At 36.7% G+C, this 23522-nt stretch overlaps 1 long non-coding RNA gene across 3 annotated transcripts in view; it reads right to left on the reverse strand.

Moving 5' to 3' along the window:
* LOC102399390 overlaps positions 1-21455 on the reverse strand; it is a 174033-nt gene extending 152578 nt beyond the window's left edge. For 2 of the 3 annotated variants that reach the window (XR_006552395.2, XR_006552396.2), the window contains exons 1-2: positions 21116-21454; positions 20071-20193 (exon numbers count right to left, since the gene is read on the reverse strand). This is a non-coding gene — a long non-coding RNA (uncharacterized LOC102399390). Of the gene's footprint in view, positions 1-20070; positions 20194-21115 lie in introns of all 3 variants that reach the window. The other variant, XR_006552397.2, reaches the window with a different exon arrangement.
* Positions 21456-23522: the final 2067 nt, after the last annotated feature.

The raw sequence follows: 23522 nt of genomic DNA on the forward strand, positions 1-23522 counted from the left end.
CCATTCATGGGGTTGCAAAGAGTCGGACATGACTGAGCAACTGAACTGACCTGAAGTGACGAGGAAAAAGAATCTACAAAAGAATATGTATACATGAAAATGGAGAGATCACAACAGACAACACAGAAATAGAAAGGATCATAAGAGACTACTATCAGCAACTATATGCCAATAAAATGGACAACGTGGAAGAAATGCACAAATTTTTAGAGAAGTACAACTTTCCAAAACTGAACCAGGAAGAAATAAGAAATCTTAACAGACCCATCACAAGCATGGAAATTGAAACTGTAATCAGAACTCTTCCAGCAAACAAAAGCCCAGGTCCAGATGGCTTCACAGCTGAACATTACCAAAAATTTATGGAATAGCTAACACCTATCCTACTCAAACTCTTTCAGAAAATTGCAGAGGAAGGTCAACTTCCAAACTTATTCTATGAGGTCATCATCACCCTAATATCAAAACCTGACAAAGATGCCACAATAAACGAAAACTACAGGCCAACATAACTGATGAACATAGATGCAAAAATCCCTAACAAAATTCTAGTGATCAGAATCCAACAACACATTAAAAAGGTCATACACCATGACCATGACCAAGTGGGCTTTATCCCAGGGATGCAAGTATTCTTCAATACCTGCAAATCAATCAATGTAATACACCACATTAACAAATTGAAAAATAAAAGCCATATGATCATCTCAATAGATGCAGAGAAAGCCCTTGACAAAATTCAACATCTATTTATGATAAAAACTCTCCAGAAAGCAGGAATAGAAGGAACATACCTCAACATAATAAAAGCTATATATGACAAACCCACAGCAAACATTATTCTCAATGGTGAAACACTGAACGCATTTCCCCTAACGTCAAGAACAAGACAAGGGTGCCCACTTTCACCATTACTATTCAACATAGTTTTGGAAATTTTGGCCACAGCAATCAGAGCAGAAAAAGAAAGAAAAGGAATCCAATTTGGAAAAGAAGAAGTAAAACTCTCACAGTTTGCAGATGACATGATCCTCTATGTAGAAAACCCTAAAGACTCCACCAGAAAATTACTAGAGCTAATCAATGAATATAGTAAAGTTGCAGGATATAACATCAACACATAGAAATCCCTTGCATTCCTATACATTAATAATTAGAAAATAGAAAGAGAAATTAAGGAAACAGTCCCATTCACCATTGCAATGAAAATAATAAAATACTTAGGAACATATCTACCTAAAGAAACTAAAGACCTATATATAGAAAACTATAAAACACTGGTGAAAGAAATCAAAGAGGACACTAATAGATGGAGAAATATATCATGTTCATGGATCGGAAGAATCAATATAGTGAAAATGAGTATACTACCCAAAGCAATCTGTAGATTCAATGCAATCCCTATCAAGCCACCAATGGTATTTTTCACAGAGATAGAACAAATAATTTCACAATTTGTATGGAAATACAAAAAAACCTCGAATAGCCAAAGCAATATTGAGAAAGAAGAATGGAACTGGAGGAATCAACCTGCCTGACTTCAGGCTCTCTTACAAAGCCACAGTCATCAAGACAGTATGGTACTTGCACAAAGACAGAAATATAGATCAATGGAACAAAATAGAAAGCCCAGAGATAAATCCACATGCCTACAGACACCTTATCTTTGACAAAGGAGGCAAAAATATACAATGGATTAAAGACAATGTATTTAACAAGTGGTGCTGGGAAAACTGGTCAACCACCTGTAAAAGAATGAACTACAACACTTTCTAACACCATACACAAAAATAAACTCAAAATGGATTAAAGATCTAAACATAAGATCAGAAACTATAAAACTCTTAGAGGAGAGCATAGGCAAAACACTCTCTGACATACATCACAGCACGATCCTCTACGACCCATCTCCCAGAATATTGGAAATAAAAGCAAAAATAAACAAATGGGACCTAATTAAAATTAAAAGCTTCTGTACAACAAAGGAAACTATAAGCAAGGTGAAAAGACAGCCTTCAGAATGGGAGAAAATAACAGTAAATGAAGCAACTGACAAACAACTAATCTCAAAAATATACAAGCAACTCTTGCAGCTCAATTCCAGAAAAATAAATGACCCAATCAAAAAATAGGCCAAAGAACTAAATAGACATTTCTCCAAAAAAGACATACAGATGGCTAACAAACACATGAAAAGATGCTTAACATCACTCATTATCAGAGACATGGAAATCAAAAGTTACCATTTCATGCCAGTCAGAATGGCTGTGATCCAAAAGTCTACAAGCAATAAGTGCTAGAGAGGGTGTGGAGAAAAAGGAACCCTCTTACACTGTTGGTGGGAATGCAAACTAGTACTACCACTATGGAGAACAGTGTGGAGATTCCTTAAAAACCTGGAAATAGAACTGCCTTATGACCCAGCAATCCCACTGCTGGGCATACACACTGAGGAAACCAGAATTGAAAGAGACACATGTACCTCAATGTTCATCGCAGCACTGCTTATAATAGCCAGGACATGGAAGCAACCTAGATGTCCATCAGCAGATGAAAGAATAAGAAAGCTGTGGTACATATACACAATGAAGTATTACTCAGCAATTAAAAAGAATACATTGGAATCGGTTCTAATGAGGTGGATGAAACTGGAGCCTATTATACAGAGTGAAGTAAGTCAGAAAGAAAAACACCAATACAGTATACTAATGCATATGTACGGAATTTAGGAAGATGGTAACGATAACCCTGTATGCGAGACAGCACAAGAGACACAGATGTATAGAATAGTCTTTTGGACTCTGTGGAAGAGGCAGAGGGTGGGATGATTTGGAAGAATGGCATTGAAACATGTATAATATCATATAAGAAACGAATTGCCAGTCCAGGTTTGATGCAGGATATAGGATGCTTGGGGCTGGTGCACTGGGATGACCCAGAGGGATGGTACGGGTAGGGAGGTGGGAGGAGGGTTCAGGGCAACACCTGTACTTCTGTGGCAGATTCATATTGATGTATGGCAAAACCAATACAATATTGTAAAGTAAAAAGAAATAAATAAATAAATAAAGGAAAGTTGTGAACACGAAAAAAAAAAGATTATATATACATATATATATGTATGTATGTATGTATATACATATTCAAAACTGAATCACTTTGGTGTACACCTGAAACTAACACACTGTACATAAACCATACTTCAATTAAAAAACAGAAAGAAAAATCTTTCTGTTTTTTAATTGAAGTATGGTTTATGTACAGTGTGTTAGTTTCAGGTGTACACAAAGAGACACGTGTACCCCAATGTTCATCGCAGCACTGTTTATAATAGCCAGGACATGGAAGCAACCTAGATGTCCATCAGCAGATGAATGGATAAGAAAGCGGTGGTACATATACACAATGGAGTATTATTCAGCCATTAAAAAGAATACATTTGAATCAGTTCTAATGAGGTGGATGAAACTGGAGCCTATTATACAGAGTGAAGTAAGCCAGAAAGAAAAACACCAATACAGTATACTAACGCATATATATGGAATTTAGAAAGATGGTAACAATAACCCTGTGTACGAGACAGCAAAAGAGACACTGATGTATAGAACAGTCTTATGGACTCTGTGAGAGAGGGAGAGGGTGGGAAGATTTGGGAGAATGGCATTGAAACATGTAAAATATCATGTATAAAAAAAAAAAACAGAAAGATTTTTAATATCCTCAGAAGTTCTTCTTGACGTTTAACAACACCCCTGTCTGCTCATTTTAGGTATGCATTTTTTCTTGTTCCTTTTGTCTTCTTGAACCCCTTCTGAGAAGTGAAAATGTTTGCCATATAAAAGGCTCTTCTGAATAGGTTGATAGATGGTTTTTAGAAAGGTTTCCTCAAGTATGCTGGATAAGTGAAATAAAAATCAATATTCTTTCATAAAAGATCAAGATCTTTTTAGGTTTTTAGGAATACTTCAGTTTATACAATTATCTTGGATTTTTTTCCAGTTTATATAAGTATCTCTTTTATAGTGGTATTTCTTATTTATAGTATTTTTTTACTGCCTGTACACCTAGCTCAGAATGTTGCTCCTGATTGTGATATCCTGATTCCTTTACAGAAAACCATATCCAACAACATACAAAATGTCTATAGATTTTGTAGAATTTAAAGAAAATAATTTATTTTCTGGTACTGGTTAATGAAACTAAAGATGAGAAAGAAAATCTGGAAGTGCTGGGGAAAGCATTCCCATTTTGTTTGAGAGGTGGCATATCACTTTCTATGAGGAATCCAGGAAACTAAAATGGTCATCAAAATCACATTTCCCATTGACTTCTTACTTTGTAGACTTTGTACACTTCCCCCAAATTCACATGTAAGGATGAAACTATCGTTCTATTTGTGATTACTCTGTTACAAAAGTGATAGTCACATGATCCTGAACATAAGGAATGATGCTTGTATTTCACTTAGTCAATTTAGTACAAAGAGGAAGAATTATTCCCCAGTCACAACATTATGAAATACACATGTTCAGACACACACACATACACATCAAGGAGTGAGAAGTTGGGGAGGAAATTGGTCATGCCTCATTTAATTGTCCATTTTTTAGTACGTTCAATAGTGCCACATATTGGATTCCCAGGAATGAAGTGCATGTTAAATATTAAAGTGTATCATGAGAAACTCCAATAAATTTTGTTAGATACTATACTTGTCACCCATTCCTATAACAAATTGAATGAGCTTTTCTTCTTGAAATTGCCCTGGATACAGTTTTCATAATTATCATTTTTGTCCTTCCAAGATTGTTAAAGATCTAGATAGAAAGGACAGAAAATTAAAAATAAATATCCTATAATATATTTATGGGTTTTAGTCCCAAGTAGACATAATAGCAGTGCCTAGGCATAATTGGTGTTCAATATTGATAAATGAGTTGATTGTTTACAGTGACAGGGGAAAAGTTCATTCTCTCAATGATAAGGTTCTTATAATTTTGTTAGCTACTTAAAACTTTGGTCAGCAACAGTGCATTTAAAAAAAAATTAAGTTTCATGGGGGAAAATGAATATTTACACATTATTTTATGCTACTTAGATTTACTAAGCACTGCATATTTGCCAGCCTAGTTTTTAATGAGGAAAACTTTACCCTGTGAGAAGCAAAAATAAAATATCTTAAAAACCCTGAGATAACCAAATTCTTTCTAATATTTCCTTCTATAAAATGTTCATTTCAGCTGTAGTTGCAAGATCGAGACTCAGAGTAGATTCAGAAGACCAAATTGTGTCACAAGTAGATGACATGCAACAGCTTTGACATTGCTTTGTTTTATGATATTTTTCAATTTCAATCTTGATCTCTCAAGCAGATAAGCTTTTTCTATTTTAAAATATTTCTAGTATTCCTAAAGTGGTATTTAATAATTTGAACTTATTGTTAGACAGAGAAACACTTGTCTCTGAATTCATTTAAAATAAAAATTTAGAACTTTTTTTTTGAGAATGTAATCTCCTAGACACTATATTACTTTCTAATTCATGTTAATTGTAGTGCTATTTTCTATATGAGTGGTCAAACTAAATCCAAGCTGACTCTAGTTTTTTCAAGGAAAGTTTTATCACAGCACAGGCAGACTCACTTTCTTAAATACTATTTATCTCTGATATCCTGCTAAAAATAGCAGGCTTGAATGGTTGTTACAGGGACTTTTTGGCCCAAGAAGCTGAAAATATTACTTGAGTTTTACATAAAACATTTTTCAACCCTTGTGTTATACCATCAGTTTGAACAATGCTAAAAATCAGATTAAATATTTGATTTATTGTATTGTCAACAAGAGGGGTAAACCGTAATATACTTGTTTACATTTAAAGAACCTATAGTCAATGCCTAAACAAAATTAGCTCAAAACTATACTTTAGCACCATGGTTCTCAGTTTAACTACAGAGAAAACAATAAATTATTTATCTTCTAACAGTTAAATGACTTTCAAATAACTAACAACTGTATACAAACAAATTAAATACTTATTTAAGCAACCTAATTACAAGTGTTATTATGTCTTATTGATCTGACCAACACATTTAATTATATGTTTCTTTAGTTTTTGCTGCCTAAAAAATTGCAAAAATCCTTAGAGCTTTGCATGTTATAAATGCCTGGAGTAACATCTCCTAAATAGATAGATACTGGTCTTATGCAAATACCTGAATCAATCTGGGCTTAACTAGGAACATGCATATATTTTAGCTCACTCAAAGAATACTTAAATTAGAAATCAATCTTTCAAGCCTCAGTATCTCAAGTCAATTAGACATTAGGTTTAAAAGTTGGGTCATTATATAGTAATTTTATATCCCATATCTACCAAAAAGCCATGCTTTTCTGCTCATTTGAACAGTGAAAAATAACTATTACCACCCCACAAAGACTAAAATAAAGAAGTTCTATTTTAGCACATAAATATCTACTAAAACCAAATTTTCTTTAGTACTAGTCTTTAACTATTATTTTACACAGAGTTAAGCCTAGGCCACAGTTTCATTCATAGAGCATCTGAACAATGCCATGAATACAGCAAACACTATGGTAACAAAAATAATGGTGGTGAAAAATATGCAAATAAGTGATTTGATGATTAGACCTGAAATTAAAACAATTCTGTAAAATGAGTGTTAATATATGTGTTGATTTCTCATAGACTCTGGAGTGTTTTATCTATGTTAACAAAACTATCATTTTAAAAGTTTTACGTGATGTAAAGGTTTCACACTTATTGCTAAGTTAGAAGACAACTTGAGAGAATCACAACTGTTCAGTTTCTTCCAACTTAGTTTCTGACCCTTACATGGAAAGACTAGCACTCTCATGTTGCACACAGTTGCTTATCAATCTGTAAAGTCATTTAAACAATGTACTTACTGACAGGATGTAACAGCACTTGAAACAACATTATTCTGGATGTACATCATATTATTTCAGGCAGTCAGATTTTAAGTAAAGGAAGAGCATACATATCAAAAGATAAAAATTCAAAAAATATTTTATTTTTCAATGAAAATTAATGAATTAGCAAAGAAAGCAAAGTATCAAATCTATTTTAAAATGCCTTCAACAGTATACAGATTATGTGTTCTTTTTTTCTTGATGACAAAAAGTAGTGTTGGTCTAAATAATTTTTGAATCACCGTTTTCTGAACTCTAGTCTAAAATGTTCCATATGGGGCTGGGAAAATGGCAAGCTCACAATCTATATTTAACAAACCTAGATTATAAAGCTTATAAAAGAAATTCATTTCATTTTTTTATCTATGTTTTATCTATATTTTTAACTATGATGGTAGTGTTAATGTCTCACTCTCAATACTTTTGAATTTCTAAAACACCTGTATTTCTTTAAAAATACAATTGTCTATGATTCTATAAACAAAGGCACATTATTTCAACTCTGGCAATTAATTATGTTTCCTATGGACTACTACATAGTAAAATCACTATTGTTTTGCTATTCTGATAATATATCTGTTGATTGAATGAAATTGCCATGATCTATCAATAAATCATCAATGTTAATCACTGTCAAAGTCATTCCACTGGGTTGCCGGAAATAAAGATTGCTGTGAAGGGAGGGGTAGACAAATGTTAAAGAAATAAAACAGGTAAATACTGGAATATGTTTGGCTGTTTCAAAAGAAAAATGAGGCTGCAATTGTGGAAACCAATATGAGGATGAGAATACAATAACTGTGTACCTTGCTTTAAGGAGAAGAAGGTAGGGTGTGATTGTTTAAAATGTAAGATATGCTGAGATGTTAAAACTTTCATTAAAGAGTTAGAAGGGTTGTGGTATGCAAGAGAAAGACCTCCAGAATATAGATAATCAGTGACTGTAAAGAGAATCAGAAAGAAACAAAAATAGTGAATGGTAATACAAATATATTTGTAGGTTTAATGGCAGGAACTTTGATACTATTTTCTCTGTAAAGAGATTTGAGTTTTTCTGCTGCTAGAGGAAAATTTGTAGGGTTCAATGCTTAAAGAAATTGGAAAACAATTTAAATAGCTAATGTGAAGAATCTGAATGAAAAGATGATTATCCCACAAGATGGAGGGCACAATTGAGGATGAATCCTCTGAATTCAAACTAGCAATATGTTTAAAATTTTGTAACAACATACATCTGGAGTTTCCCATGACTGGAGTTTTGCCAGGTGACTTCAAGGGAAGGACAATGTGAAATGAGGGTTGAGGTTCTTTTAACACTGTACCTAAACTGGAAAGCTAAGACATACATAAATAGAATTGTTGGCAACAACAGCAAAACAGAAACAGAAAACTTAGCGGGTCACAAAATTGGAGTTCTCAAAGTTAAGACAGAAAGGTAGTAGGGGTAACTGAAGGAGAAAAGACATGGAACTATAAGTTTGAACATAACATTTTAAAAACCTAAAACTTCATTATTAAAAAGGAGAAAGATCATTAAGACTGGCCAACCAGGGAGAAAAAGTGAATGTGACTATATCAAGTAACTAAGGCTGGGTGTTCTTTGATATTCTGGATGCTGCTGCTGCTGCTGCTGCTAAGTCGCTTTAGTCGTGTCTGACTCTGTGCGAACCCATAGATGGCAGCCCACCAGGCTCCCCCGTCCCCGGGATACTCCAGGCAAGAACACTGGAGTGGGTTGCCATTTCCTTCTCCAATGCATGAAAGTGGAAAGTGAAAGTGAAGTCTCTCAGTCGTTCCCGACTCTTAGCGACCCCATGGACTGCAGCCTACCAGGCTCCTCTGTCCATGGATTTTCCAGGCAAGAGTACTGGAGTGGGGGTGCCATTGCCTTCTCCATATTCTGGATGGAATATCAGCAAAGTTGATGGCAAATCTGCAAAAAGCATGGAAGATATGTTAAGTTCCAAAATCAACAAAATTGAAGTTTACTTGAAAATAAAGAGAAGAGATGACTGTATCTGAGTGGCCTTTCTCTCAATAGGGCCCGCTATTTAAGGATGGGCAGGGAGGGGCTGGGGAGAAGTTTAGAAGTAACAAGGCATCAAGCTGGGCTCAGTCCCCACCATCCAGAGAAGGCAGCAAAGGAAGCAGCACAATGAGTCTAAGTTACAGCAATGAGAAGAACAAGTTAGGAATTCGAGTTTATTTTCTAAGAAACAGATGTTTCATAGATTTCAGAGTACATGGTGAAATTATTTGGGTGTACATGAGAAAATATTTGGGTGACATGAAAGATACTTTAGATTGATATAGGGATGCAAGTGTGGGAGGTGATGACAAATTGAAATTATAGTGCAGTGATTGTAGTTTGGTCAGGCAACCAATAAGAATCTGGTCTCAGACACATTCCTGCTCCACTGAGAACTTGAACTCTCTCTGAACTATAGCAAACCCAAGGACACCACCAAGCATATTTGGAAAAACATCCACTAGCTGCAAATTTATGTTCTCAACGTCCCCCTTAGTTTGTTCAGTTCAGTTGCTCAGTCATGTCTAACTCTCTGCTACCCCATGGACTGCAGCACGACAGGCTTCCCTGTCCTTCACCAACTCCTGGAGCTTATTCAAAATCATGTCCTTTGAGTCGGTAATGCCATCCAAACATCTCATCCTCTGTCGTCCCCTTCTCCTCCTGCCTTCAATCTTTCTCAGCATTAGGGTCTTTTCCAATGAGTCAGTTCTTTGCATCAGGTGGCCAAAGAATTGCAGTTTCAGCGTTAGCATCAGTCCTTCCAGTGAATATTCAGGACTGACTTTCTTTAGTATCAAGTGGTTTGACCTCTTTGCAGCCCAACGTACTCTTAAGAGTCTTCCCCAACACCACAGCTCAAAAGCATCAATTCTTTGACATTCAGCTTTCTTTATGGTCCAAATCTCACATCCATACATGACTACTGGAAAAATCATAGCTTTTAGTAGATGAACATTTGTCAACAAAGTAATCTCTCTGCTTTTGAATATGCTGTCTAGGTTGGTCATAGCTTTTCTTCCAAGGAGCAAACATCTTTTAATTTCATGTCTGCAGTCACCATCTGCAGTGATTTTGGAGCACAAAATCACAGAAAATAAAGTCTGTCACTGTTCTTCTTAATACTAGGCAACCATTTCAGAGCCCAACCAATCCTAGATTAACAAGCTCCTTTACTTGTTGCCAGCTCCAATTATGGCTTTCCAGTTGGCACGAGTGGTGAAGAACCTGCCTGGCAATGCCAAAGATATGAGAAATGTGCATTCAATTCCTGGGTCTGGAAGATCCCTTGGAGGAGGGCATAGCAACATACCCCAGTATTCTTGCCTGGAGAATCCCATGGACAGAGGAGCCTGGTGGGCTACAGCCTATAGGGTCACAAAGAGTTGGATACAGCTGAAGTGGCACACATGCACACAGAGCCCAAATAATAATTCTTGACAAACAACTTATATAACTAACTGCAGCCTTACAGTTTTTGCCTTTATAAGCTTCCTCCATTTTTTAGTCCAGGGGAGCACCATTCAAGTGTTTCTGGAATCTGTGTCTCTAGGTTACAGCCCTGACAGACCCCGAATAAACATCTGTTTATTTTATCCAGGTCTTTGTTTCTGAAATTTTTATTACAAAAGGGATGTACAGTCAGAGAAGACCCCTCCAAAGATAATAAATACAGATATCAGGAATATAAGGTCTGATAGTTTAATTGTCACGGCATTTTTTCGAGTACGAATCAACAGTACTTAGGTGGATTACAACATAAGAGGATGTTCAGGAGACTCACCAGCAGTGACTGGAATGGGTGGCACCTTTGGTGGTAAGGGAGATTCCTGCTCATTTGTAAGGGCAGTGGTGTGGATTCGTGGCTTGTTCTAAAGTTGTGTAACGGATCCATTGTTAGAGAGCCAGCATTTACTGCTGCTTATATTCAGGCTTGTGGGGTGAGGGCTCTTGCTCTTTCACATCATATTTCTGTCTTTATCTGCACACTTTATTCTTTCCTTGATATAAATTGACTAAATTTGGTGTGTCCCAAGTTTCTGTTCAGCCATGATTTTTAGTTGTATGTACTTAGAATGACTTTTTTTAGCCTCTTTCCCTAGAACATCATCTAAACACTTCAATTCTCACCGCTAATGAGCACATTCTTCCCATATTTCTTTGTTTAGAGACTGAGAGGCCTAGCTCCTTTTCACTCCTTGCTGAGCAACAAAAGGCCCCAGCAGTCCATGGTAACCCTTGGGTCATATCTACTCAGGTGAATTGTGTACAAAGCACGGCTTTAAATCACAGCAAAGCCTGAAGCCAGGGAACATATTATGATAGACCTTCAGATCAAAGATAAAAGAATTCATATTTTAAAATATATTTATCTTGTACCATATAGAGGATTACTTTTTTTTTCATTGAACAAATTACAAAACTAGAATTAGACCAAAGAATGTACCATGGCTTGCAAAAGCTTTAACTATATAGACTTTTTTTTTAGAACAATGAAGCAAATTGAGAAATTAATAACATTATCAAATTCCTGGCAGAGGAGAGAAAGATAATTTTTCAGGAGGTTATTTGTCCACCTAACTATTATTCTGATGGAGCATCAACCCAAATCCAAAGCTGAATACATTTTGAAGCTCTCTTATGACTGGATGATAGAAAAGCCATATTCCCTATCTTTTTCAGAGAACAAATTCTTTACATTACTTCTACCTGGAACTTGTTGGAAACATTTATTTGGGGGAATTATTCTTGTAACAATTGCCACTTATTTCTTCAAATAATCTATGTATCTGTTAGCATAAGGAGGACTATAGAGAATTGTATACATGCATCTGTTTCCATACAAATACATTTACTGAAATTCATTTCATGTTAATAACTTTGTACAAAGTGTGTTAGGAGAAAAAACCCTAGATTAAAAAAACTGTTTCTGTAATAGGATGTTCTTGAAAGAATCATTCTTTCATTGCACAGAGCATATCTAATGAAAATATAAGACAGACTTTCACTACGGTATTTTTAAAACTTTATGTACACTGAGAATCACACAACACATGCTGTGGAAAATAAAGCTGCATACACAGAATTTAAAATAAGATTGTGTTCTGAGAACCAAATACAATAAAACAAATATAACAGTGTGAATATATGTTGTCTGAAAGTGAAAGTCACTCAGTCATGTCTGACTCTTTGTGACTCCATGGACTATACAGTCCATGGAATTCTCCAGGCCAGAATACTGGAGTGGGTAGCCATTCCCTTCTCCAGGGGATCTTCCCTGCACAGGGACAGAACCTAGGTCTCCTGTATTACAGGCAGATTCTTTACCAGCTGAGCCATAAGGGAAATCCAAGAATACTGGAGTGGTAACCCATCCCTTCTCCAGTGGATCCTTCCAACTTATTGTCTAAAGTTTATTTTCACTCTCCCTCAGCTACTAAGAGTACATTGACACCACACAGCAGGTTTCTCTGGCAGACCCTCCTTACTGTTCACACCAGATGTTCCTGAGCCAAAGCTAATCCCCACTTCCCAGCTACCCTCGTGGTCACTGTGGCCATGCGATTAGATCTTGCCGTGTGATATTTGCAAAAGTCCAGGCTGAAATTTTAAGGAAGCAAATGTCTCCCACATTCTTTTGCCATTGGCCTTTAGGATACAGATGAAAATGAGACCTTAAGAAATGACAGATAAAGACAGCACTTATGGTCCTTAAATAATCCCTCCCCCCTCCAAATTAGCCTTTCTACTTACACACAGGCCTTGGACTCTTATGTGAAAGAAACATGCACTATCCTGATATGCCCTGATTTGCCAAACTAATTTATTTTAAAGTTTCTTTTTGGCCAGTAGGGGAAAGAGGACTGACATCATGAGAAAGAGAAAAGGAGACTTTATTAACACACAATTCTGTACTTTATAAGATGTGATTCTTCTTTCACAGACCCAGTTTCTCTTCGGTTGCTCACTAGAAAAACCTTATGTTTATATGACTCATAGTAGGTTCTTAAAAGTTAATTGCCTTGAACACTCAAGTTATTAATGCCAGCTGCTAATAAGACGGGTGTTAATTTTGGTTTACTAATCATCATGCTGCTGCTGCTGCTAAGTTGCTTCAGTTGTGTCTGACTCTGTGCGACCCTGCAGATGGCAGCCCACCAGGCTCGCTCGTCCCTGGGATTCTCCAGGCAAGAACACTGGAGTGGGTTGCCATTTCCTTCTCCAGTGCATGAAAGTGAAAGTGAAAGTGAAGTCGCTCAGTCATGTCTGACTCTTAGCAACCCATGGACTGCAGCCTACCAGGCTCCTCCATCCATGGGATTTTCCAGGCAAGAGTACTGGAGTGAGGTGCCATTGCCTTAGTCAAATTTAAAGACTACAACTACACCTATTGAAGGCATTTTGTTTGTTATACTTAGCCTTTCATGTTACCTTCTGGACCATCTTCCTTTTGTTTCACAAGTGTCATTTTTTTTTTTTTTTTTTTTTTGGTTCATGTTTTGCTATTAGTTGCCTTTATACAAGATGACTAGAAATAAAGCATTTGGTTTCTTCAGGTAGCTACATATTCTACAACTCAATTCCTGTATGTTGGAGTTCTCCAAGCCAGAATACTCAAGTGGGTAGCCTTTCTCTTCTCCAGGGGATCTTCCCAACCCAGGGACTGAACCCAGGTCTCCCGCATGGCAGACGGATTCTTTACCAGCTGAGCCACAAGGGAAGCCCAAGAACACTGGAGTGGAACTGAGCTATCAGGGAATGACTTAAAACAAAAAACAAACAAACAAAAAAAGCTTTTATAGATAATTCAAAATTCATTCTGGGAAGTTTCGGCAGTGAAAATAGCAAGAGATCATGACACTGACCAATAGAAAAGACAAAAAAATCCTAACAATATTTGTCTATGAAGTAAGTCATATTTAAATATCATGGTACTACAGGGGAACATCACCAATTTTACACTTTTTACAACCAATTTAAAGAACATCTTGGAATGTCCTATAGTGGTTATAATTTTGACAAAATAAAAGTAAAATTACAGCTGCAAGGGTCTGGAAGGTGAAAGGGAATGAGGACTCATTATAAAATTAGAACTGGAATCTGTGGTATATATAAAAGTAGGGCTTTAGTTATATTATTTGAAGATGAAGTGGGACCTGTGAGGAAATTAAAACTATTAATGTATTTGAAGATTTTTTAAGAAGGTGGAGAATAGGGTAAATTTTAGCCAACTTTTCTATGTGCATATTTAAAAGAATTTTAATTTAAAGAATGCAGTAAATTTTATAGAACTAAAATATGGCCAAAAGTGCTCACTGCTAGGGAGTAGGTCAGTGGGTAATGAGGATAGTGATTCTCATTGCCCCTTTATTATATTAATAATATGGTATGATAATGTGTTGCTGTGATCTTTCTCATGGGGATAAAGAGAGACTGGAAAAAATTTCATGGATGTAAGCTTTCTTTGACTGTGTGGATCACAATAAACTGTGGAAAATTCTTCAGGAGACGGGAATACCAGACCACCTGACCTGCTTGTTGAGAAATTTGTATGCAGGTCAGGAAGCAACAGTTAGAACTGGACATGGAACAAGAGACTGGTTCCAAATAGGAAAAGGAGTATGTCAAGGGTGTATATTGTCACCCTGCTTATTTAACTTATATGCAGAATACATCATGAGAAACTCTGAGCTGGAAGAAACACAAGCTGGAATCAAGATTGCCGGGAGAAATATCAATAACCTCAGATATGCAGATGACACCACCCTTATGGCAGAAATTAAAGAGGAACTAAAAATCTTCTTGATGAAGGTGAAAGAGCAGAGTGAAAAAGCTGGCTTAAAACTCAACATTCAGAAAACGAAGATTGTGGCATTTGGTCCCACCACTTCATGGGAAATAGATGGGGAAACAGTGGAAACAGTGTCAGATTTTACTTTTGGGGGCTCCAAAATCACTGCAGATGGTGACTTCAGCCATGAAATTAAAAGATGCTTACTCCTTGGAAGGAAAGTTATGAACAACCTAGATAGCATATTCAAAAGCAGAGACATTACTTTGCCAAGAAAGGTCTGTCTAGTCAAGGCTATGGTTTTTCCAGTGGTCAGGTATGGATGTGAGAGTTGGACTTTGAAGAAAGCTGAGCATGGAAGAATTGATGCTTTTGAACTGTGGTGTTGGAGAAGACTCTTGAGAGTCCCTTGGACTGCAAGGAGATCCAACCAGTCCATTCTGAAGGAGATAAGCCCTGGGATTTCTTTGGAAGGAATGATGGTAAAGCTGAAACTCCAGTACTTTGGCCACCTCATGCGAAGAGTTGACTCATTGGAAAAGACTCTGATGCTGGGAGGGATTGGGGGCAGGAGGAGAAGGGGACGGACGGCAGAGGATGAGATGGCTGGATGGCATCACTGACTCGATGGACGTGAGTCTGGGTGAACTCCGGGAGTTGGTGATGGACAGGGAGGCCTCGCGTGCTGCGATTGATGGGGTCGCAAAGAGTCGGACACGATTGAGCAACTGAACTGAACTGAACTGAAGCTTTCTTTTTTAAGATAAATCTTTGAGAGATGTCCAATGAGGCTCACAGTATGTTGTAATACCTGCTCAACATTTGAACACATCACATTTACATAAGAGAAATCTGCCCTTGACCTTCAAGTGTAACTTCAGCTTATCATTGGCTATAGATAATACATGGCTATATAACTTCACTATATAAAGGTAGGTAGCATTTTCCGTATCTACAATAAGACTAAATTTATTTTGAAAATTATAACGAATATTGAAAAATATATTTTAATAATTGAACATTGAATATAAATATTTAATAAATATTATAGACTGGTTAAAACTCTTAAAAAAGGCACATTCTAAGCAAAATGTAGGGGTCACAATAGTTTATTTTTTTCCATATTCTTACAGCCTATTTCTATTGTTGAAACCCATAGCATCATAAGTGTGTTCTAGTTTAATTTAATGAAAAGTAAACCAACAATTCCAACATAGCTGGTGGGGGCAGGGTGGGGAGCAGAACAAGCTGCTATTAGTGTGCTGCTGCTGCTGCTGCTGCTAAGTGTAAATATCTAGAAATATAGAAAGATTTCCTAGCCTAGCTGATGAAGACCAAGAGACTGTTTCTTAACCATTAAATACATCTGTGCATTTCCTACCTAATCACACCAAGGCCCTCAGGTTAAATGAGAATTCACACCCTCATTAGAACAGCTAGCCATTACGAGACTCTTCCTGTTACAATGGTACTACACAGGTTGCATGTTTTCCTGGTTCATTGATTCAATGATGGGCAGGTTTTTCTTCTTCAGACTCATGTGTATTGTCAGTACCTCAATAAGAGAGAAAATGCTTGCTCAGATTTGCCAGCTTATTTGAAGTGTACCAGAGCTCTTATCATCTGAGAGAATTATGTGACACACACATGTATGAGGGTCCAACCTAAATAATTAGAGTTAACTAAAATGGATCTTTAATAGTTGAATAGATTGTATCTATGTCTGTTAGTATAGTAATAGTATTTCCTTCAGTAGGACACTAGAAAAGTTCCAGCCCACATTTTCTCTCAACATGGCATTAGGATCTTCTGCTGCTGCTGCTGCTATGTTGCTTCAGTTGTGTCCGGCTCTGTGCGACCCCACAGATGGCAGCCCACCAGGCTCCCTCGTCCCTGGAATTCTCCAGGCAAGAACACTGGAGTGGGTTGCCATTTCTTTCTCCAGTGTATGAAAGTGAAAAGTGAAAGTGAAGTCGCTCAGTCATGTCCAACTCCTAGTGACCCCATGGACTGCAGCCTACCAGGCTCTTCCATCCATGGGATTTGCCAGGCAAGAGTACTGGATAGGATCCTCTAGGTTTACCTAATGTCAGACTGGTGTAGCTCAAAAAGTAAAAACACAGGTATACCTGTGGCGGATTCATTTCAATATTTGGCAAAACTAATACAATATTGTAAAGTTTAAAAATAAAATTAAAAAAAAAAAGAAAAGAAAAAAATATAATACAAAAAAAAAAAAGTAAAAAGCAACTTCATCTCACAAAAGGGATTCTGTGGTTGGCTTTGATGTAAATTGGGCATGAAATAAATATCTTACTGCTAAAGCAGAGAAGCAAAATCTATTATGAACTTGAAATGAATCTCAAAATAGCAAATCATTTTCTATGGCATAGTATTTTCTCTGCTATTGTTTTGCTTTATTCATTTTTAAAGCTTTGCTGAGAAGCATTTATGTTACCCTTTCTCTTTTCTTTCATTACTTATGAATTCAATATTAACTTCTACTTATTACCACTTGGTTTTAGTTTTAAAGAACTATAAGAATTTTAAGGACATTAAAGGCTTTGTTGACTAGGTGACTGTTAATATATTGTCTTTTAACTATCTTCTCACAGATTAGCATGGTCTGAAATTCTTAATATCTTAAAATGTACAAACAATTTAAATTTGTAGAAGAATTCCTTGATGATTACTTGATGACAGTTCAGTTATTTACAACAGATCTAAAAGGTAAACAAGCAATCAAATTTCCAGAGCTTTTTAATGTTATGGTTCCTAAATAGCTTTTTGTCATAGTGTTAAGATAACTTATTAAAAAAACCTGCAGATGAGTGCATTTTGGTGAGTTTACATGAAATCAATATACTTTCAGTTTCATTTTTTGTTGTTGATGAAAAATCAGGTTAGGCATTCATGTATATATAAAGTACATCTCCTTCAAATGAGTTAAAGGTATACTAAATATTAATGATATATTTGTGATTATGTGAGAAAGTCAAATGGTCTGAGTTTTTAAATTCAGTAAAGAAGTATAGGAGTTTCTGCTCTAATATTATTTAAGTGCTTTTGGATAAGTCTTGGTGCTACTGCTGTTGCTAATTCGCTTCAGTCGTGTCCGACTCTGTGCGACCCGGCAGACGGCAGCCCACCAGGCTCCCCCGTCCCTGGGATTCTCCAGGCAAGAATACTGGAGTGGGTTGCCATTTCCTTCTCCAATGCATGAAAGTGAAAAGTGAAAGTGAAGTCGCTCAGTCGTGTCCCACTCTCAGCGATCTCATGGACTGCAGCCTACCAGGCTCCTCTGTCCATGGGATTTTCCAGGCAAGAGTACTGCAATGGGGTGCCATTGCCTTCTCCAAAAACTTGGTGAGGGAATACCAATAGATTAGAGGGTCAAAGTTTGAAATCTATGAAACTTTGTAACAGGAGCAATAGCAAAATCATAAATCAAAATAATAATGCAATAACATTTCTAGTAAATGAAGAATATCTTAGTAAATATAGAATTTATCTTAAAAAATAGACTGTGAAGGTTGTTTGATAGATAGGATGATGGAAAAAGATTGGAGCTGAGAAAAACAAGAGCAGAAAAACTTCCCCAGAAAGGACAGGTGGAGCAGTACTTCCTTTCACACACACAAATGGTGAAATGAACACTTCCAAAGCAGAATGTAGTTAAACTAACCCACGGAGATCTGTGGATATGGCATCATGCCACACTTCTATTTCAGTGGGATTTTACTGACTTTACTATCTGAGGGAAACTTACTTTCAGCTACAGGTTCTTTGTAGTAAAATGCTTGAATGTGCTGAGAAAAAATATATATGAATCAATGCTATTTCTGAATTATGGTGTCACTCATGTATTGTCAGTTGCATTTTATATTTACCTTTTTCTTTATGGAGTTATGCATTGTTGAAAAGCAGACTGTACTTATTTTAAGGAATTAAATTTCATTTTCCTCTTTAATACAAAAGTGCATATGAATTTCAAATGATTTTCAAATCAATTTTGGACTCATACTTATGTTTCCACAGTACACTCAAGATTAATAATGCTCTTACATTAATTTTGTTTAGGAAAAACTTACCTGAGCAGTGTTTTAAAACCTCTTTAATAAAAGCTCTATGTAGGCAATGTCATAAAAACATACACCAATTCCTTTAATACTTTGACTCTCTGTGAAGCACCTTCATGCTCTCTGATAAAGTTAGTGGATTCTAGGGTTAAAATTCCACACTGCAGAGAAATAGTTATCAACTCAAAAAAAAATTTTTAATAATGAATTACTTCTATATTTTTAATTGTACTATTAATTAGAGATAAAAATGAGTAAAAGACATTTCAACACTCAAGATTGAAAACAAAAACAGATATCAAGCAAACAGTAATTATAAGAAAACTTCTGCCTTTTTTTTTTTTTAGAATCTTAATGTACACTTCAAGACCATGAGAAATACAGAGATACAAAACTAATACAATTATGTAAAGTTTAAAAAACAAAATAAAATTAAAAAAAAAATAAAACAACAACAACAACAAAAAGAAATACAGAGATAAATAAGGTCATTTTGGAATGAATAACCTGGTCAAGTTGTTTATGAAATTACTAGAAACTAAGTATCTATACAATTAATAGAATTTCAAAATAAAATGGATTTAAGGAGGGATAAATTCATAACAATAGTTACTCTAACACTTTTCTTTCAATAATGTATTCAATGAGTAAATAATCTCTAAGGATATAGAATATTTTCAAAACAGTTAACCAATTTGAATTAGTTGCATTTAGGACACTACACCTAATAGTAACAGAAAACATATCCAGTTTATGTATACAAATAACTTTTATCAAAAGAAACCATCTGCTGAACCATTAAGTAAATCTCAATAAATTTCAAACCATACTGAAAAATGGGAGCAAAGTCATATAGAAGATGTTCTCTGACCACAGCAGTGTTAAATTAATTAGTAAATAAAAGGTGCCTAGAAAATCCCTAAGTGTTTAAAAAGCATACCACATAATTTCAAGTAAGAATCATAAGAAAAATCACAAAGCAAATTAAAAAAAAAAATGGAACTAAATGAAAATGAGAGCACAATGAGTGAAAAATTGTCTCTGCAGCTAACTCATTCTATAGAAGGAAACAGAACTTTCTAGACTAATATGAGATGAGTGCATTAGTTTCCTACAACTACTCTAAGAAATTAACACAAATTTAATAACTTAACACACAGTTACTCTCTTACAGTTCAGGAAGTCAGAAATCCAAAACCAGTTTCACTGTCCAGAACTCACAATGTGGGCAGGGCTGCAATTCATCTGAAGGCTTTGGGGAAGAATTCATTTCCTTGGCTTTTACAGTTCCTGGAGTTGTATTATTTGTATCTCTGGCTGCAGGGTTCCTGGCTGTTCTTCCATCTTTAAAGACAAAAGCACAACACTTCACACAGCCTGCCTTTTGCCTTGCAACACTTCATGCAGCCTCCCTTTTGCCTTCCATCTCTCTATACAGCCCCCACCTGCCTCTCTCTCACAAGGATGCTTGTGATTACATCATTGACTGCTACTGCTAAGTCACTTCAGTCGTGTCCGACTCTGTGCGACCCCATAGACGGCAGCCCACCAGGTACCACCGTCCCTGGGATTCTCCAGGCAAGAACACTGGAATGGGTTGCCATTTCCTTCTCCAATTACATCATTGAACCTACCTGGATAATCTAGGCTATTCTTCCCATCTTAAATCATTAACCCTAGAACAACTATAGAGTCCCATTTGCCATGTAAAAGGTAACATTCCCAGGGCCCAGGAAGCAGGACTTGGATGGATGTCTTGGGGGTCACTACTCAGCCTACCAGAGGAGGCAAAGTGGTTTAAAATTAATGATCAAAGATTCCATTTTATATACATATATATATAATATGGCAGATAAAAACCAAAAAGAAAAGTCACAATGAAGATAAAAACAAAGATGGATAAAATAAAGGCATTCATTCAAAACAATATATTAAAGACAAAACTTATTTCTTTAAAATGGTTGTTAATAAACTCTAAGAGATTCACAAAGACAATTAGGAAAAAAAATGAAAATAAGGATGGTACCATACATCTGTCAAATATAGAAAAAGAAAATACTGAATATGTCATAAGCAAATTAAAAAAATAAATTTGACAACATAGATAAAATCATTAGTGTTTGTGTACTTTAGTTATTTTGGAATGTATTTGAGTTTGGCTATTTTTTAAATTAGAGAGATATAAAATAATTAGAGAATAGGAAATGAGAGGAAAAAAAGTTCAGAGATACTCATGTTTCATATATAAAGACCACCGGGGACCCACCTGTAGATTAAAAGTTCCAAGAAGCTATTTACGCATCACAGGGGACCATGAACCATCCTAATTAAAGGGTGATATTCTATACAAGGGTCCCCAAGCCCTTGGGCATGGCCACAGCCTGTTAGAAACCTGGTCACAGAGCAAGAGTTGAGGGGCAGGTAAGCAGAGCTTCATCTGCTGCTTCCCATAACTTGCATTATCTCCTAAACTCCAACCCCCCAAGCCCCACCACCCGTCGATGGAAACAATGTCTTCCATGAAACTGGTCCTGGTACCAAAAAAGGTTGGGGACCACTGATTCTGTAGGGTTTGGGCTTGCACTCAGTGGTTTTGAGTAAGGTTTAAAAAAGCAAGCATTTCCTCTGATATCAGAAAGTTAGGGTAATTTCATGACTAATTTCCTAATAAGTTTCACCTAGGAGACAGGTGACATGAATTGAGGCTAATTTAATTGGGAAAGGAGGTTTTCAGCACAGGGAGCCAAAATAGAAGGATGTTTGGTTACTTTTATAGTTTTCATAGAGTTCTTGTTTCTGAGTTTAGACATAATTACAGAGTGAGCTGCTTTTGTTCTGCTCCTATATATTCTTGGACTGGTCTGTCTTAATGGCAGCCTGTGGACTTTTCCACATCAGAAAGGAAATATCTTGGTGCAACTGCTAGTGTTGTCAGGAACCAGTTGACAGCTGTCAGGTCTGTCTTTTTTTTTTTTTTTCCCTCAGAGGCCTGAAATGTCTAGAAGCAATTAATACATTGCATTTCCCTTGTGGCTCAGTGGTAAAGACTCCACTAGCAATGCAGGAGATATGAGTTCTATCCATGGGTCCAGAAGATCCCCTGGAGAAGTAAATGGCAACCCACTCCAGTATTCTTGCCTGAAAAAAATCCCATGAACAATGGAGCCTGGCAAGTTACAGTGCATGGGTCACAAAAGAGTCTGAGGCTGAGTTACATAACTGAATGACTAAACAACAACAACAACAATGAATGCATTGCTTTCAAAAGTAGAGGAATATTTTTGAACCCTAGAGAAAGGAGAAACCCTGTGGGTTTTAGAGCAAGCTGAAGGTTGAATGGGGTGGTAGCTACATGGACCATCAGCGTTTGGTGACATTCACACTAGTTCAGTACCTTCCCGAAAGTTTCTCGTGCCCAACCTGCAGATCAATAAGTTAGACATCATCTAGAAGGAGCTGTGAGGATGGTAACAAAGAGCATCAATACAGTAAAGAATGTGAAAAAAATCAGTTACCAATGGCTTTGAGCTGCTTCCTGTTACCCTATTAACATGTGGGCAATTTTAAGACAGAAACCCAAAATTTAGTGGCTGGAGAAAATCTTTATGAATGACTGTGTTAGGATCTCTTCTATCTCAAGGATTTTGGAAGATTTGTAATCAGAGATTAACCAGTCTCCAAAACACAAATTACTCTGTGAAACAAAATAAGACAATATGGTTTTTTAAAATTTCTATACAACCCAGCCGGAGAAGGCAATGGCAACCCACTCCAGTACTCTTACCTGGAGAATCCCATGGACGGAGGAGCCTGGTAGGCTACAGTCCATGGGGTCACTAAGAGTCGGACACGACTGAGGGACTTCACTTTCACTTTTCACTTTCATGCATTGGAGAAGGAAATGGCAACCCACTCCAGTGTTCTTGCCTGGAGAATCCCAGGGACAGAGGGGCCTGTTGGGCTGCTGTCTATGGGGTAGCACAGAGTCGGACATGACTGATGCGACTTAGCAGCAGCAGCATACAACCCAGCAATCCCATTGCTGGTCATACACACCCAGGAAACCAGAATTGAAAGAGACACGTGTACCCCAATGTTCATCGCAGCACTGTTTGTAATAGCCAGGACATGGAAGCAACCTAGATGTCCATCAGGAGATGAATGGATAAGAAAGCTGTGGTACATATACACCATGGAATATTACTCAGCCATTAAAAAGAATACATTTGAATCAGTTCTAATGAGGTGGATGAAACTGGAGCTGATTATACAGTGTGAAGTAAGCCAGAAAGAAAAACACCAATACAGTATACTAACGCATATATATGGAATTTAGAAAGATGGTAATGATAACCCTGTATGTGAGACAGCAAAAGAGACACAGATGTAGAGAACAGTCTTTTGGATTCTGTGGGAGAGGGCGAGGGTGGGATGATTTGGGAGCATGGCATTGAAACATGTATAATATCATATGTGAAATGAATTGCGAGTCCAGGTTCAATGCATGATGCAGGATGCATGGGGCTGGTGCACTGGGATGACCCAGAGGGATGGTATGGGGAGGGAGGTGGGAGGGGGGTTCAGGATGGGGAACACGTGTACATCCGTCGCAGATTCCTGTTGATGTATGGCAAAACCAATACAATATTGTAAAGTAATTAGCCTCCAATTAA

Source organism: Bubalus bubalis, chromosome 7, assembly GCF_019923935.1.
Source record: "Bubalus bubalis isolate 160015118507 breed Murrah chromosome 7, NDDB_SH_1, whole genome shotgun sequence".
Taxonomy (NCBI): domain Eukaryota; kingdom Metazoa; phylum Chordata; class Mammalia; order Artiodactyla; family Bovidae; genus Bubalus; species Bubalus bubalis.